The sequence below is a fragment of the Octopus bimaculoides genome, chromosome 26, assembly GCF_046866305.1.
Source record: "Octopus bimaculoides isolate indiv1 chromosome 26, ASM4686630v1, whole genome shotgun sequence".
Taxonomy (NCBI): Eukaryota; Metazoa; Mollusca; class Cephalopoda; order Octopoda; family Octopodidae; genus Octopus; species Octopus bimaculoides.
The window spans coordinates 383,460-395,959 of record NC_142953.1 but is presented as its reverse complement, the minus strand read 5'-3'; the positions used below and the strand labels follow the sequence as shown (position 1 = coordinate 395,959).

Sequence of the window (12,500 nt, the reverse complement as noted above, 5' to 3'; positions counted from 1 at the left end):
TATATATATATATATATATATATATATATATATATATATATATATACATACATGCATACATACATATATATGTATGTATATGTAGGTAAATATGATACATATATAATATATATTTGCATACATATATATGCATGTATGAATTATATATATATATATATATATATATATATATATACACACACACATACATACATATATATATATATATTTAATGTCTTCTTTCCAATGCTAGCATGGCTTGATAAAATATATATGCATTTACATATATATATATATATATATATATATATATATATTTATGTATATCGTCATGGCACTCCATCAGTTACGACGATGAGGGTTCCAGTTGATCTGATCAACAGACAGCCTGCTCGTGAAATTAATGTACAAGTGGCTGAGTACTCCACAGACATGTGTACCCTTAACGTAGTTCTTGGGGAGATTCAGTGTGACACAGAGTGTGACAAGGCTGCCCCTTTTTGAAATACAGGCACAACAGAAACAGGAAGAAAGAATGAGAGAAAGTTGTGGTGAAAGAGTACAATATTTTCTTGATACACTATTAGCAAAAAAAAAAAAAAAAAATCAATTTTTGTCATCTTCGTTGATAATTAAATAGTTTAAACGCTTTGTTTATTAAAGAAATGACACCAGATGAGGATGAAGAATATTAATGATAAAAATTAGGCATTGATTTAAATACAAATTATTTATTTAATTTCTGAAATAATCCTCAATGAATTCATTATGATTTTAAAAAGTCACAAAAGAACAGTTTTGTGTCATTTTCCTTTTTTTTTTTCAATCTTTCATGAAGAAAACATTTATCGATCATAATGAATGGGGGATAAAATTTTGTACAAAATTTCATTTTGCAGTAAATAAAAAAGAAATAATATTTTTAATCGATGACTTGTTGCAATTAAACTTAATTTGTATTTTTGATATTTTAGTGAATGTTACATCAGAAGATTAACGAGTCCGTTACAGAAACTAATATCGTGGCAATGTTACAAGAAAATAAATTCATTAAATTGTGCACGTAATTAAGCAACCTTAGTGATCATGCAGTCGTAAAATTATTATTAACTTGGAAATACAGCTTTTTCTCAAAGAGTAAGATCTAGTTATGATTAAAGATGCTAATCTATGGTTATTAATATCAGCCAGTAAACATGGATTGTTTTTAAGAAATAGTAGTGAAGATTACAGAAGATTACGGCACAGTGAAACAAGAAATAGGAATAAGAGAAAGTTCCAGAAAAAAGAAAAAAAAAATGATGATGATGATGATAATTTCATTTATTTGCCACCAGGGCAAAATATGAGGACAACAATACAAAGACAAGATGTTGGGGGTTTACATATAATGAAATGATAGAAAAGTATAAACGGTGTACAATGAAGAGGAATGGAAAGATACAGAGTATAGAAAAGTCTAAAGAAAAAGAAAAAGAAAAAATGGGAGGGGGTGAGGGTGAGAGATGTCATCCTCCTGATGCAGGGTGACCTCTAGGGATAATTGAGGAACCCCACTGTCAGAGATTTCCCTGAACACCAACAGCAAATACCCACCCAATTTTATTCTCCCCAACTCACAGCTCTACACTTGGTTTCAATTCCTGGACCAGGCAATGTGTTGTGTCCTTGAGCAAGACACTTCATTTCACATTGCTTCAGTCCACTCAATTGGCAAAAATGAGTTTAAACTGCAGAAGGATGGACTCCGCCAGGTTTTTTCACCCTAGATATGCAGCATGGCTGTAGTGCCCTAATGACCCCCAAAGGGTTAGGGAACACGTCAATTGTCAATATTAGTACAATATCTTGAAAGATATGGTGTTACTAGAGCATGATCCCAGGTAAGTTTTCTGTTAATATATCCAGGTGCTTCACAAGGGACAGGAAGACATTTCACACACACACACACACACACACACACACACACGTGTGTGTGTGTGTGTGTGTGTGTGTACAGGCGTTTGTAATATAAAGTATGGAAGTCAGCAATATTGAGTATGGCTTCCATGAATCCGGATATCAAAATTCTGGAAGCCGTTATGGTTCATTTGGCACTGGAATACAAAAAAAAAAACAACAAAACAAAATGAAAAATCTTGCCAGCTTCTTTGTGTGTCTTTTTTTTTTTTAAATCTCTGCTTTCCATTAATTGTCTGAAACCAATGTTGAATCGTGAACAGCTAATTAGGGCTGCGGAAGCAGAAGTAAGAATGCATGCCTTTAGCCTGCTGACGTCGCTGGTCAACATTGCCCGTTATGTAGCGGCAGCAGCAGCAGTGGCAGCAGTTGTTTTTTGTTATCTAATCATTGTTCTTCTCATTCTTATTTAAGAAATTTAATTATCTAGTTTGCTCATTCTTCTATTCCAACAAAACCACCACCACCACCATTATTATTATCATTATTGTTGTTGTTGTTATTATCCCAAGGCAGCCATTCATCCCAATTAATCAGAATCAATGCCCCAATTCACACTCATTCGCTCAATCAACCGTTCAGCCAGTTTTATCTCCACTGGTCTTTGTTTTGTTGTTGTTGTTGGGGGTAGGTTGTATTTTCCTGCAATTTCTTTTCATTTATTTGAATGGTTTTTTTCTTGTTTTTATTTTCATTTTATTTCTTATTTGTTTACATTTTACTTGTTTTTGTTGTTTTTCTTTTTCTCACCCCCACCCCTCCAATTTCTCTGTTTTTCAAATGAACAAAACATAATTATCATATTAAATGATTCTTAAACACATACACCAATTTAAAACAAATATATGCATACATACATAAATACATATGTGTGCATGTGTGTATATATATATATATATATATATATATATATATATGCATACACATTTACACAAGTATATATATATACAAGTGTGTGAGTATGCATATATATATGTATGTATATGTATCTGTGTTTGTGTGAGTGTGTATGCAAACACACATATTTACAAATGTATACACATACATTATATATGTGCATACACACATGTAATTATATGTATATGTTATATAAAACAATTACATGTGAGTGTGTGTGTGTTTCTATTAATGCATGTGTATATGGTGTTTATATGTTCACATAAGTATACACACAAGCACACGTGTGTGTGTGTGTGTATTGTGAGGGCTGGGCAAAGGCTCACAGATCCATGTAAGCGCTAATGATGTTGCTGATGACAACGATAATGATGATGATACATGTGAAACGATCCACAAAGGCATAAATCTATGTCTTTTTAATGGTGACCTGTTCACATGGCCCGGGGGCAAGATTACTTCTTCCAGTGATTCCCTCCTATAAAAGAGACTCACTTATATCTGTCTTTGTGGCATTCTTTGGTTCCCTTCTCTTTTACTGGTGCTTCCAGAATCCATTTCTGGTAAGTGGTCCTTTCTTTTTGCATTGCATAACGCATACGTGTGTGTGTGTGAATGTCTTTGTCTTTTTTTATTTCATTTCATATATATGTATGAATGTATGTATATGGAAATATATGCATATATATATGTGTGTGTGTGTGTATGTGTGTACATAGATATGTGTACATGTGTAAACATACGTGTGTGTATGTATGTATATATATACATATATATATATACATACATACACATATATACGCACATGTGTGTGTGTAAAAATATATACATACATATACATACATGCATATATATGTACATATATATATATATACACATGGGTGTGTGTGTATATTATATAAATATGTATATATGTACACTACACCCCCACCCACACGCACATAAGACATTAATTATTTTATATGTTTATTCATTAGCTTTAACTGGCTTCCGCTACTAGGTTGTGGCCATACTACAGCACTTGCTTCATGGCTTTTAGTTCTGTCAATCACACCCATACCCCAGTCATTTTCAGCCAGGTATTCATTTTATCATTCTATACTTATCAACTGTCTCAGTATCACCTTTTCCATGCTAATGATATAAAACTCAACACACACACACTCACATACATGTCTACACATATTCATTTACATAAACACACATGCATACAAACATCTGCACATTTTCCTCTCTCTGTTTGTTTTCTCTTCTCATTTCTTTCTGTTGAAAAGCATAAGCTTGAAACATCAAAGATTTTTATTTTCCCTAAGTGTCAAACTAATATGTCATGTTTGTTGTCCACTTACCTGCCTCTGTCTTTTGTATAATTCTGATATATACATACATACATACATACATACAGATTACAAGTTCAGGTTTATGACTGGTCATTGAGGCCCTGGGATATCTAGCACACTGCCTAAATACCAATCTTGAGGAATGAGGCTTCTCAAAACCAGAAAGGAGAAAGCTAATTCGAAAACTACAGATCCAATCCATCACTGAAACTGTAAAAATCAGTAAAACTTTCCAGAAGTTTATCATTTAAATATATATTAGCATGTCTAGATGAGCAACTATGTCTGTGTGTGTGTGTGTGTGTGTGTGTGTGTGTGTGTGTGTGTGTGTGTGTGTGTGTGTGTCTTTGTGTCTTTGTTTGTCTCCCACCACTGCTTGACATCCGGTGTTGGTGTGTTTACATCCCCATAACTAAAAAGTTCAGCAAAAGAGACTGATAGAATAAGTACTAGGCTTAAGAAAAAAAGTACCTTTGACTATGAAAATTCAAGGCAGTGCCCCAGCATGGCCACAGTCTTTTGACTGAAACAAGTTAAAAGATAAACGATGCCTTCCACTTCTTTTTTATTTAGAAAATAAGAAACTAAGAAACTTGTTGCACACGGTGCTCAGGTGCACCACAATGCATCAGAAAAAATATTGAAAAGTGCATGAAGTGTGCATAGAATGATGCACAGGAAGTGAACAGTGAAAGAGTTGTTTAGAAGAAAAGAAAAATGAGTGGAGAGATTGAGAGAGAGAGGGGGGAGGGGGAGAGATTACTTCAATACATACGAGTACACATAACCTCATTCGTTGATCGAAGACTGAAAAGTCCTCTTGTATTCTCTGCTGCCGGCCAATGCGCTGGGTGTTGTTGGTCAACTTGTGGCCCTTAAGTTCTATAATTTAACAGTTTGACCAAACAGACATTGAGAAACAAACAAGTACTAAGCTCAACAGGATTCACTAAAAATATGTCAAAGCTGGTGCTCCGGCATGGTCACAGTCCAATAACTGAAACTAGTAAAGGAACAGAAAAAAAAGGTTATTTAAGCCGATTCCTGAAATAATCGAAAGCCAAGCTTCTCTGTTGGCCATTCTGTCACAGAACTCGTTTACATATTGGTTACATCAAATTGCAATGTCTGTTGGTGACTGAAGAATGTGTTACAACTGTGAAACTCTTTCGCAGAGAATTACCTCACCTCAAACCACCTACCTGTATAGGTTCACTTATCTTTTACTCCAAAACATTCAGAGCAATCACTAAATCGTTACCTTCCCTCATTAAATAGGTGAACTTCTATAGGTAATGTGTTCTGAATGTCGCCCACAGACTGAAGAATGTATCAAACCATAATACTGTGGCTGATTTAGCCGATCTTAGGCGTAAAATTGTTTTACTTTCAGCATATATTAATACAAACACTGACACACATCGTTCCAACGACCAATATTTTCAGTAGATTTTTGCTATGTTTCGTCAGAAATTATAATTTTTTGTGCTTTTCTCATTAACATCTTATCTTTTCATTCCCTCAGACTTTTCTACTTTTGTGTATAAAACACGTATTTCTGTATTAACACACGTGATGAATATATAATATCAAATACACACACCCGCACAAAAGGCATTCACGTAATACGTTGATATAAAACAATCGCTCAATCGCAAAATACATGCTAGGCCAAAATAATTCATACCACAACACATTATATATATATATATATATATGTAGCCATATACATATATATATACATGTATATATATATATATATATATATATATATATATATATACACACACATTCCTACACATCTATAAATATATATATGTATGTATATGTATATAGTGTGTATGCATATATATATATATAGTAAATCGAAGTAAATATACTATTTTGATATTATATAGTTAATATTGTGTGTGTGTGTGTGTGTGTGTGTGTGTGTGATTATATATATATGTACTATGAAAATAAGGACAATGGGTAGGTAGGCATTCCCATTTACCAACCATCAATCCATATTCTAGTAAACCAAACGACAAACAAGAAACAAAACTCCAGCAACACTAAGTTCACAATGGAGAATTATTGATTTTAGCGCTGGTGGAAGAGAGTTCGATTCAGCCTTGCCTACATTCTTTACAATCTGCTGTGTAAAAGCTGACAGAGTGACAACAATAGCATTTGTTTGGTTAATACAGTATTAATATACATACATTACACACACACACACACAATGTGTTTAGAATTTCTGAATTCCTGTAAACAGAGAACAGACTCTTTGTGGCTGTAGAGTTTATGGCATTGGTCTGTCTGTTAGTCACCGCCCACCTCATCGCTGGGTTTTGGTCATATTTTCTCCTTTCTCTCTTTGTTGATGTTGACTTTTCTTAAATTCCTCCCACCACCACCACTCCACCTACAAACCTATTCCTCCTTTCTCATCTCTCTCTCTCTCTCTCTCTCCTCTTGCTCTTCCTTCAGATTCCTATACCTGTGGTCATTGATCCTGTCTTGTGTGTTTTATATGAATACACCACCTTTTATTTACACACACACACACACACACACACATTTCTACCAGTGTCTACAAGTTGAGAGACATACATTTCTTCACAAGTGTGATTCTATGTATGTGTGTCTGTATATATATATATTCTTTTATTCTTTTATTTGTTTTGGTCATTTGACTGCGGCCATGCTGGAGCACCACCTTTAGTCAAGCAAATCAACCCCAGGACTTATTCTTTGTAATCCTAGTGCTTACTCTATCAGTCTCTTTCGCCAAACTGCTAAGTTATGGGACATAAACACACTAACATCGGTTGTCAAGTGATGGTGCGGGGACAAACAAAGACATGCAAACATACACACACATATATATATGACGGGCTTCTTTCAGTTTCCATCTACCAAATCCACTCACAAGGCTTTGGTCAGTCTGAGGCTATAGTAGAAGGTATCTAATTTCCACAAATTTATACAGAAACACAACCAGTCGTCACTTGTGGGCAAGCGGGCTTTAGTAATGTGCATGATGCTTTTGAGAATTGATTAAAGTTATAGTGTGGTTCAAATGTAGACAGAGACAAGGTTTGAAGCCTCATGCCCTTGATGTAGTGGACTGTCCAGAGTGAGACAGCTGGAGAGAGAGAGAGAGAGAGAGAGAGAGAGAGAGCTACACCCAGCACTTGGCTGGTACTCATTCACCCATTTACAGCAGAGCACACTGGAGTAGCATGGGATGAAGCTTCTTGCTCAATTTATATTCTTGCAACATGGCCACAGTTGTTTGAGCCAAACCTCATCAGATGAGTTAGAACTTATTTGATGTTGTTTGGTTAACAATTGGTTTGCTGAAACAACAATAGACTTGTTTGTTTATAAAACCATTGATAAAATAGTCTTTATACACACATATATAAAAGTATGGATGCATACACCCACACCCACACACACATGCACGTGTGTGAAAAACTGTGAGCAAACCCTTTGATACAACTACCAAACGACATCCGGTGACTTACTTAAAAATAGCATCTCATTAATTGCTATATTGATTTCTTCTACAACATATGTAATTGTTTATCTGGCAATCACAGCATGGTCCCTGGGTTCAAACCATTAATGGTCACAGTTCACCTGTCGGGGAAACAGCTCTGATGCCATTATAAACATTTAAAAATAAAAAAACCTCTTAGTGGCCCTTTTGTGATTGTGTTAGGTTGCTGCACCTATTTTATTGCTCCAATTATTACAATTTATTATCTTATTATGCACGTTTCAGTGTTACTGAAAGCAGTTAATCTACAATTGAGGTTCATTAGCATTAATTAGGATTAGCCTGTATCACTTTCTACAACTCCTATTTTTTATTAAGAAACATTTGTAAAACAATTAATAAATGGAGGAGTGGCTGTGTGGTAAGAAGCTTGCTTCCAAACCACATGGTTCCAGGTTCAGTACCACAGTATGGAATCACCTTGTGAGTAGATTGGTAGATGGAAACTGAAAGAAGCCTATCACGTGTGTGTGCGTGTGTCATTATGTTTGTTTCTGTCCCTCTCTTCTTGCTTGACAACCAGCATTGGCTTGTTTATGACTTCATAAAGAAACTGATAGAATAAGTACCAGACATTGAAAATAAATAAATGAATGAATTACCAAGTCAGTTTGTTTGACTAAACCCTTCAAGAAGATAGATGCTCCAGCATGGCCGCAAACTGGAGCAAGTAAAACAACAAAATGTGTGTATGGTATTTCTGTATACTTTTAAAAGGTCTCTTCATTAGCATTCATTGTATCTTTTAATTTCTACAAAATCTTAATCTGTATTTCAAAGTTGTATTTCTCAAAGAAATACCATCAGACAAGAAACAAGTGCAGAATGTTGATAGAATTTATAATCAAGAATTAATTGTGGATGTTTTACTCATGAAATTAGAAAGATGCTAATTATGCTGATGTATCCAAGAAATTCTTACAAGGAAAACATGTCTGCTGCTGCTGCTGTTGCTGCAGCTTCTTAATTGAAATTAGAGATAATGGAACTTATTAAATGAAGGAGAGAAAGAATATTATTTGTGGAATCAGTTGTTTTGGAATTTAGAATAATAATATTGATTTTAAAAAAATTTTTTCTTTTACGATGTTTGATCATATTTAGGCGGGAGTGTCATATTGGGGTTGTCTATTGTTATGTCTTTTATTTGTTTCATTCATTACACTGTCAGCCATATTTTTTCCTATCAAACAAATCTACCCCAGTACTTTTTAAAGCCTGGTGCTTATTTTGTCAGTCTGTTTTGCTGAACTGCTAGGTGACAGGGATGCAAACACATACACACACACACACGCACACACACACACATATATACATACATACATATGACAGGCTTCCTTTCAGTTTCCGTCTACCAAATCTACTCACAAGGCTTTGGTTGACCTGAGGCTATAGTAAAAGATACCTGCTCAAGGTGGCACACAGTGGCACTTGACCACACAGCCTCTCCTGCACCTTAGTCAAAGAACACACCCCACATCCAATCTAGAAATTGAACCTACAACCCTATGGTCATGATCCAAAGATCCTAATTACTTGCCTACGTGTCTTCATTTTTTCTGAGAATCTGAGATAATGAAATAAAGACAATGGTTGTTATATTAGACAAGTTGAAATCCCGCCATTCTTCCCCTCGTATCAACCATGTCCAACCCCTCCCCCCTACTACAAGGAAATTGTTTTCTTCTGATGTTGCATTTGAATTATTCCTTGGAACCTTGAGGTTATTTCCAATGTCAGCAACCATTCTTTACCAATTTGGAATAAATTTCCAGAGATCGCCACCACCACCACCCCCACTACCACCACCCTCCCACCATTACCCAGGTAGGATGTCACACCTTTCACAATTACACACCTGGGAATTGGTGACGGCAGAAAGACAAAACACTTTGCTTCCTTCATGACTGACTTTAAACTGTTTTGCCTCATAAAAGCCATTCGTCACTTCATCCTGTTGTTGCTGTTGTTGTTGTTGTGATGTGGGATTCATTGTTATTTCACCTGACTTCAGATTAATCTAGAGACAGAATGTTCAGATTATTTCTGCAGTGCACCCCTGCCACACACATGCATATATGTAGGGATGTGTGTGTGTGTGTGTGTGTGTGTGTGTATAGAGAGAGAGAGAGAGAAATAACGTACACACACACCTACAAGCATACACACATCATACACACCTACATAGATACACAAACACACACAAATACTTAGATCTACACGCACACACACACACACACACACACAAACACCTGCTTAGATACACACATACACACACACACTCAGGCTCCTGGCCATTACATAACACCAAAGCTTGAAAATCATGCCTTTACAATGCAAGATCAGAAGATGACTACAAAAATCCCTTTTTGATCAAAAGGTGAGAGTTGAAACCTTCAAGAATTAATCTTAAAATGTCAATTCTATCACATTCCTGCAGAAGACATTATTCATACAATCCACAACTGATCCATAATGACATCGAGAGATTCTCATTTTTGTGTATAATGTTGGAACAAAAACATCATGAAAAGACTGTTCTGGAAGAAAATTAAAAAAAAAAAACATTTTTCTCTGGTATTGGGTAAATTCATGTGTGCCAACCCAAGGAATATTAGTTGAATGTTCCCAGTAGAATTATATATGTATATATACATATATACATATGTGTGTGTGTGTGTGTGTATATATATATATATATATATATATATATATATATATATACACACACACACACACACATACACACACGAGGGGGTGCTGAAAATTTCCTGGCTTTGGGTAAAAGAAAATACAGGAAAGCCCTGTAAAAGAACTCAGAAGGTTGGTTCTCCAAGCAGGCTTTTCCCGATACCCTTAAGCCAGGAACTTTTCAGCATACCTTTGTATATATGTACATACATATAACATGCATACTATATACATATGTACAAACATTGTCATTCTCCAAATACAATGAATTGGTGGCACAGTGAACAATTGTTAAAACTTTCCAGGGATACTTTATTCAAGGTCCCTGGACTAAACAACTGCACACAGTCTCTTGGGCATATTGTGAACACACACACACTATTGTTCAATCACTTTAGTTCTTTATATAAATCATCCACATCAGAGATCTGTAAAGTATGCCGAGGAGGTTCAACAAGGCAGAAACACGTTTTGAGTTGTCCTCTGTACCTACCAAATCTCCAGACTCAACCTCTTCTCCCCTAAACTACACACTCCCACTTAAGTATAATACTTATGCATTTCAGAATTGTCTCCCTTGCTTTCTTTTGCCAGAATTAATCCTTACCCCCAATTTCGTTTTCTTCTCCTCACATCTCATTTAAATAACACCACATATATCTTTGTTCGTTATATTCTGTATATATCTGATATGGACTTCACTAGTTTTATACGTTGGCCGTCATTTCATATTTTAAACAAACTCAAACCTCACCATCATCATCTCTTTCCCATTGCTGTTAATATCGTCAAAACTGTCAATGAATCAACAATTATGTTATCGTTTATTCTAAGATAAAAACTTTTAATGTTCCACAAATGAAATTCAAAATCAAATTTAAAAAATTCTTAACTGAGTTTCATTTAAAAAAAGCTATGCATGTATGTGTGTGTGTGTGTGTGTGTGTGTGTGTGTGTGTGTGTGTGTGTGTGTGGCTGTTTCTTAACGCTGAGAAGTGTTCGGTGTCTGAGGTGGATTGAAAGCAAACCAAAAAATTGTCTCGAGATAAACCAGCAACTGATGAAAGGCCTCCCTCAACCTGCTAGAAATAGTAGTCACATTGTGTTTAAGAAAGACGCGTTAGTGATGTAGTTGGCGGTTGTGGTGGAGGGGGGGTGGCAGTTGTTAGTTCTGACAGGCAAGGTTGGCATTGGCAGAATTTGAACTCAGAACATAAAGAGCAGGAATAAACGCTGCAAGACATTTCATCCAGCACGCTCACAATTTTACCAATCTACTGTCCTCACCCACCACTCTAGGAGTAGTAGTAGTAGTAGCACCAGAGTCCCCTTGTTTCCCATGTTTATGGCTAATCACATGGACATGGATCCTCACATATGCAACTCTTTTACTCCTCCTAACTCTGCATAGGTCCAACCCAGTGATGTTCGCAATGTCTACAGAAACGGTGTTTCAAGTCACATCAAAGAAGATCTGGATTTTAACTATTTAATATCTGAGACGCTAAAAATTAAGGTAGTTCCATTCTTTCTCATGAATATTTTAATTTTCAGGTGATATACAAGAATTATTCGGTTTTAGCCGAATGCTGTAGGCATCTGGCAGTACTTTATATTTTTTTTTCAACATTGTATGGATGGTGGAGCAAGTAATTATATTAAAGTTCAAACGTTAAACTGAAAAATTGATTTACATAAAAAAAAAAAAATTAGGAAAGAGAGAAAACACAACGATTTAATCATCCAGAAAATCTTATCAGTTTTAAAATTCTGATATTGAAGTGTTCAGCAGAGGTATTTGATGTGAGTTTACTCTTGTGCCATAACATTGATTATCTCGGTTCCAGCAAACCATCTATGACAAGTGTGTACTTGATCTATCAGTGAATCCTCTCGGTTTTTTTAAAGATTTCGCATTTTGAAATTCTTTTAGTGTATCATACCAAATTTAACCCTTTAGCATTCAGACTAAATTGTTTTGAGTCAATCATGCATGATCTCGTAGCTTCGGAACTGAATCCTAGTATTTAGGGTGTCGCCCTCATGATCGCTTTATCGCGAGTTCGATTGCCAGGCAGGGT

General features: G+C 35.4%; 1 protein-coding gene across 2 annotated transcripts in view; it reads left to right on the top strand.

Annotated features, from left to right (window-relative positions):
* Positions 1–3,277: 3,277 nt before the first annotated feature.
* The window catches only part of LOC106882120 (uncharacterized), a 19,574-nt gene continuing 10,351 nt past the window's right edge, over positions 3,278–12,500 (top strand). The window contains exon 1 of one of the 2 annotated variants that reach the window (XM_089342412.1): positions 3,278–3,398. The gene's annotated coding sequence lies outside the window, so the exon portion shown is untranslated. The remainder of the gene's footprint in view (positions 3,399–12,500) is intronic. The other variant, XM_089342413.1, reaches the window with a different exon arrangement.